This window comes from Jaculus jaculus, chromosome 8 (assembly GCF_020740685.1).
Source record: "Jaculus jaculus isolate mJacJac1 chromosome 8, mJacJac1.mat.Y.cur, whole genome shotgun sequence".
Taxonomy (NCBI): domain Eukaryota; kingdom Metazoa; phylum Chordata; class Mammalia; order Rodentia; family Dipodidae; genus Jaculus; species Jaculus jaculus.
This window is the reverse complement of record NC_059109.1, coordinates 105,379,588-105,386,467: the sequence shown is the minus strand read 5'-3', so window position 1 is coordinate 105,386,467 and position 6,880 is coordinate 105,379,588.

The window sequence follows — 6,880 nt, the reverse complement described above, 5'->3', positions numbered from 1 at the left end:
AAATTTCACACCTGACATCTTGTCACGCCACCTTGCAGTAGAGACTAGCGAGAGGCAATGAAGATGGGCAGGACCGAGATGCTTAGTTATTCATATTTCTTGCCTTCCACTTAAACCTAAATGTCCAGGATCCTAAAGATGGACGAGTAGTCACTGGAGCTCTTTGTTATGCTGCCCAATGTGGCCACATTGAATAAATTTCTGTTTCCAGCTCTTCTCTGATATTGTATCTTCAATTACTCTATTGAGGTCAGGTGGCCTACCCTGGCTTGCTAGTGATTTTTGAAACAGACTATGGCTATGAAGCTTAGGCTGGCTTGTAACCCCACAGGTGGTCCAGGCTGGCCATGAACTCAAAATCCTCCCATCTCAGCATCCTCACTCTACCTCTACTCCTGGTTAAAAGCCTTTAGTTGGGTGTCGTAGTAGCTTTGATGAGGACAGCAAGTTGGAGAGGGATACATCAAAATCAACATATAAAAGGAGGTAATAGCCCAGGCAAGGTGGCACACACCTTTAATCCCAGCACTTGTGAGGCAGAGGTAGGAGGATTGCTGTGAGTTCAATGGCACCCTGAGAATACAAAGTGAAGTCCAGGTCAGCCTGGGCTACAGCAAAACCCTACCTTGAAAAACCAAAATAAATAAATAAATAAAAATAGAGAGGTGATGGTGCCTGGAAGACTGGAAAGCTTCACCCCCATACTAGCTACTTGTAAATGCACAAAAACAGCTTATGATGCTCAGATTGGAGAGGTGGGTGCTGTGTAAATGACCCATACAGGAAAATAGATCCGAGAAAGAAGTTTGTTGGTATGTAGTTTAGATGGAGAAAAAGGGCGAGCAGAGCAAAAGATCATCTACATATTGTGAAAGTGTGCTGGGTGACAGATCCAGGGACTAAAGGTCAGTGGAGAGAGCTAGACCAAATAGGTGGGGGGCTATTTCTAAAACCCTGGGGAAGGACAGTCCAGGCAAGATAAGAGGCAGTATGAGTGTGAGTGTCCTCCCAGGTGAAAGCGGAGACAGTGTAGGAATCAAGGTGGGGGATGGAGAAGAAGGCACCTTTGAGGTCAAGGACTGAAAAATGAGTAGTGGAAGAGGGGATGTGAGAGAGGAGAGTATAGGGTTGGGACTACTGGATGAATGGACATAACAGTGGCATCGACTAGGCGCAAGTCTTGGACTAAGCAGCAGGTCTCATCAGGCTTGCTAACAGGCAAGATCAGAGTATTGCAAAGTGAGGTGAAGGAGGATGGCTTGCAGCAAGAGAGAAATAATAGGTTTGAGTTGTTGGTGATGTTTAAGTGAGATTGGGTATTGAGGACATCAGGGAAAGGACTTTTTTTGGGGGGATGTCTTTGAGTCTGATGAGGACAAGCGTGTGGTGAGAAGCTAGTGCCAGCGAGGAAGTGTCCCAATACCATGGGGTCAACCCTGGAGACCAGAGGGGGAAAATTGAACCCTTTGTAAGGGAGGGAGCTGCCATGAGGAGGAAGACAGAGTGTGAGCGGTAAGTCAGAGAGAGTTTTTGCACAAGATCTCGACCCAGCAGTAGAACAAGACAAGGGTATTATGAGAAATCAATGGGAGAGGGGAGTGTCCCAGACTACACAGGGTAAGGGGGGTGATGCTTGGGGAGTGGTGTGGTGGTTTGATTCAGATGGCCCCCATAAACTTAGGTATTCTGAATACTAGGTTCCCAGTTGAGGGAGATTTGGAAATTAATGCCTCCTGGAGGCGGTGTTATTGTTGGGGGCGGGCTTATGGGTATTATAGCCACTGTCCCCTTGCCAATGTTTGGCACACTGTTGGGCTCTGAAAGGCCCAGGCGTGAGACCTAGTGGAACTTCCTGAGCCTAGCTAAAGTTTGGCAACCTGTCTCTGGCCAGCTAGGACTCAGCAAGACGCCTAATGGCTTCTGGCCTGCCACCTCCTCTGCATGGCATTTGTAATTACCATTTCAATAGTTAAAGGTTACTATTGGCCCTTACCTTTTCCCCTGTTGCGCCCCTCCCACCAGCAGGAAGAACGACAACAACAGGATTCTTCTCAAGCACACTTTATTGAGAGCTCCAAACTGAAAGAGAGAAGGACCCCGACCCTACCGAGCGCCAAGCTTATATACTTGTGGTCATGTGGATGTGAAACGTTGTCTGATTGGCTTAAGTCTCATCAGACGACTTTGCATCACCCAATCGGGATAGGTGAGCAGCCATGTTAGGATAACGTCATATGTTCATGTGCAAACGATTAGGATAAAAAAGCAGTAAACAAGCTGACGCAGCAAAGCCTGATGAAGCCAGCGCGGCTCCCCACATTCCCCCATCCTAAAATCCCCGCCTTCGTCCCCAACATGATATAGGCAACTGCTCAGAGTAATAAAGCGAGTTGTTTCTGTGAGTTCCTGCATTGAAAAGACTCCCTTGTCAAGGCAAAGAAGGACAACTGACCTTCCAGTGTCCAGCAAGTCTGCAGTGGAGACAGGGTCCTGGTAGGTGGTGTGGGTTGCAGCAGGCTTTTGCCCAGTGACCAGTGGAGCCACACTTGAGGCAGGGTTCTGGTGACGAGCATTGTGGCCCATCATTGTCTTTGGAGAGGCCTCACGGCCACAGCCAGGAACTGGGACTGCTGTCTGTCTCTGGCCACCCTCTCCGTCCATTCCTGGTCCTTTCTGTTATTAGAAACTTTAAGTGCCAGGTCAAGCGGATCTCCCTGAGGGGTTTGAGGCTGTCTTCTAGGATTTTTAAGTTTTTTCATGATGTCAGGGGCAGATTGGGACAGGAAATGGGTATCATGCCTTCTTGGGAAGCAGGGTCGAGGCGAGTGTATTAGGTGAGTGCCTCAGTTAAATGTTCCATAAATTCAGCTGGATTTTCATTAGGCCTCTGGGTAAGCATCCGGGAAACTTATGGGATGCCTTCTGGAGGCCAGCCAGGAGGCAAAAACCTATCCTATCATGGGCCACCCATGTGGGGGAGTTAGTGGGAGCATGGTATTTTCAGTCAGGGTCCTCCTGGGGGACAGCCAGTGTCCCCACTAGGAAAGTGTTATCAGTTAAGTGGCCTCATTAGTATGGGCCTGAGCAGCCCCCCAGTTGCATTCTCATTCATCAGGAGTGAGAGTGGAGGAAAGAACTATGAAGAGATCATGTCAGGTTAGGTCATAGGCCTGGGTGAGGTAGCAAAATTCTTTGGGATAGCATGTTGGATCAGTGGAGAAAGACCTTAGACATTTCTCAATCTGGGATAAATCAGACATGGAAAAAGGAACATGAACATGAATGATTCCTTTAGCACCTGAGACGTCGTGTAAAGGGTACATTCCATCCCTACAAACACAAGTACATTGGGCAGGAGGGGAAAAAAGAGGAGAGGAGATGAGAGATGATGGTGGTTGGCAGGGGTATGGAGGCAGAACAGGAGTGTGGGTACGAAGCAGGGGCGTCAGGAGAGGCTGAGGGAGCTGGAGGAGCTGTTGGGGCAAGGTCATCTATGGCATCCAAGTCAAAAGCAGAGAGTGACGATGAGTATGGGGGAGGGGCTGAATGAGAGCACATTCCTGAGACCTTGGCTAGAAGGACCTGGTGAGGAGGTAGAGCAGAGGGAAGGCTGCACAAACATAGTGAAAAGTGCCTGAATACAGAGTATTTTGGACCACCTGCCTGCACGTTGGCAGAAGTTTTCTAAATCAGTGAGAATTTGAAAATCAAAGTTCCATCTTCAGGCCATTTGGACCCATTGTCCAGCTTTTGTGGTCAGGCAGTGCTGCAGACAAAGATCAGACGACGAGGTTCGATGTCGTTCAAGAGTTGTAGAGGCTTTAAGTTCTTAAGGAGACAGGCAAGGGGAGTAACAGAACTTGGTTTAGAGGTTTGATTTTTCATGGAAGCATAAGAGTGTAGCAAAAGGGGTAGTGAGAGGAGACAGAGAAAGAACAAATCAGGGGTGCGAGAAAGGAACCAGGGCTTAAGCTGGGTTTACACAGAACACCAATATGACCCCCTGGCCCATTAGGATGAATGGGGCCTGCACCTTCCACATGGGCAGAAGCTGTACAAGCTGTACAGGTTGCAACTATGAGCTGTTTAGCCTGTTAGTGGACAAGGTGGCCATCTATGCTCCTGATGGAGTAAGTGGCTACCAGTGAAAGATGAGACCTCAGGAGGTGGAGGGAGGGAGAGGAAGTGTTCCCACACGACTGTAACCCAATCAAAAGGCGGTTAGGGCACTTGCCTGCAAAGCCAAAGGATCCAGGTTCAATTCCCCAGGACCCACATAAGCCAGATGCACAAGGGGGCGCATGCATCTGGAGTTTGTTTGCTGTGGCTGGAGGCCCTGGTGCACCCATCCTCCCCCCCCCCCACTCTCTCTCTCTCTCAAATAAATAAACAAATAAAAATAAATTTTAAAAAAGGCATCCCTTAGGGTATGGTAGACTGGAGAGCAAGAGACCTGAGGTGTCAAGAGTGCGTCTTTCTCAACACCTAGGGATGGAGTCCAAAAGAGGCCAATGGGTGTAGCCTGGCATGCTGGCTGGCTTCCACAAGGAGGGTTTAAACCCTAGAGCAGGCCAATCTGAGAGGGACACTTACCGAGGAGGAAGGAGATGAAGGAAGAGAGAGGAGTGTGACCAAATCATGGTGAGTGGAGGAGCCTATGCTTGGCAGATGGTCCAAGGCCTTCAGAGGGTCAATGGAAGCTTGGTAGTCTGGTCAGGGGAAAGGTCTGGCCACTGAAGAGAGCAACTGGGAGTCTTCTATCTGAGTCATGGCATCAGATGTAAGGTTTGAGAGTGATCAAGATAACACAAACCACTGAGGCAAAGATGAAAGTTTTATTTGGGAATGAGAAGCCAGAACTGGAGAGGAGCACAGCCAACCTGACTTTTTTTTAAAAATTATTTATTTATTTATTTGAGAGCGACAGACACAGAGAGAAAGACAGATAGAGGGAGAGAGAGGGAATGGGCGCGCCAGGGCTTCCAGCCTCTGCAAACGAACTCCAGATGCATGCGCCCCCTTGTGCATCTGGCTAACGTGGGACCTGGGGAACCGAGCCTCGAACCGGGGTCCTTAGGCTTCACAGGCAAGTGCTTAACCGCTAAGCCATCTCTCCAGCCCCCCCCCCTTTTTTTTAATAGGGCTTTTCAGTTGGGGGAAGGTGAGGAAGGAAAAAGAACTCATTTGTTAAGTTAAATAGAAAAGCTCCTTTAGGGGAGATCATTACATTAACCATTTAAAATAGCTACGGTGTGACACCAGAACAGCGACCATGTGACCTATGAAATAAGGGTCAGGAAACCATGACTTGGGGTATTGTTAGGCAAGGAGGGGATCATGACTGGGTGGTTTCTTAAAGAATGTGGATAATCTACCTCCTGGGAGATGCCACTTCCCCTCAGCCTCACCACAGTGACATCACCCAAACCCCCTTCCCTGCAACCAGGCAGAGGTGTTTCTCCAAAACCAGTTCCAAATTTAGGCTTTATCTTGGCTCAGAGTAGTTTTTTTTTTTTCTTCTTCTTCTTCTTCAAATTTTTATTAACCAGTTCCATGATTATAAAAATATCCCATGGTAATACCCTCCCTCTCCCCACTTTCCCCTTTGAAACTCCATTCTCCATCACATCCCCTTCCCATCTCAATCAGTCTCTCTCTTATTTTGATGTCATGATCTTTTCCTTCTCTTTTGATGGTCTTGTGTAGGTAGTGTCAGGCACTGTGAGGTCATGGATATCCAGGCCATTTTGTGTCTGAGAAGAGCACATTGTAAGGAGTCAGAGTAGTTGTTTTTTTTTTTTTTTTCTTCTTTTATTTATTTATTTATTGGTTTTTGGAAGTAGGGTTTCACTCTAGTCTAGACTGACCTAGAATCTGGAATTCACTATGTAGTCTCAGGATGGCCTCGAACTCGTAGGGATCTTCCTACCTCTGCCTCCTCCCAGAGTGCTGGGATTAAAGGTGTGTGCCACCATGACTGGCCTTTTTGTTTTGTTTTGTTGTTTTTCACAGGATTTTGTTCTAACCAAGGCTGACTTGGAATTCACTCTGCAGTCTCAAGCTGGCTTCAAACTCATAACCATCATACCTTTGTCTCCCAAATGCTGTGATTAAGGGCATGCACCACCATGACCGGCTTTTTTTTTTCCCTTTACTGAGAGATCTAGAGAGATGCAGAGCTGTCAGTATTTCTTCTGACCAGGCATCCTGCCATATAGGAGCTATAAGTTCTTGTTGGACCCAGAGTTAAGACCTACAACCACCACTGGTCTCTCATTCTTCCTACAGCACAATGGCAAATGGCATTCTCTCCCTCTTGACCATCTCTCTCACTCCTGCTATGAATCTTCTGCTCTGAACTGCCACATCAAAAGCTCAGGGCTGGGTTGGAGAGATCGCTTAATGGTTAAGGTGCTTGCCTGTAAAGCCTAAGGATTCATGTTCATCTCTCCAGTCACACAAGGTGACACAAGCACATAAGGTTACACATGTGCACAAGATAGTGCACACGTATGGAGTTTGACAGCACTGGCTGAAGGCCCTGGCATACCAATTCTCTTCCTCTCTATGATAAAAAATATCAAATAAAGGGCTGGAGAGATGGCTTAGTGGTTTGCCTGTGAAGCCCAAGGTCCCAGGTTCAATTCCCCAGGATCCAGATAAGCTAGATGCACAAGGGGCACATGTGTCTGGAGTTAGTTTGCAGTAGCTAGAGGCCCTTGTGTGCCCATTCTTTTTCTATCTGTCTTTCTTCTCTCTATCTCTCTCTGCTTCCAAATAAATAAAATTAAAAAAAATATTTTTTTTAAAAAATAGGGCTGGATAGATGGCTTAGTAGTTAAGGCACTTGCCTGCGAAGCCTAAGGACCTACATTCAGTT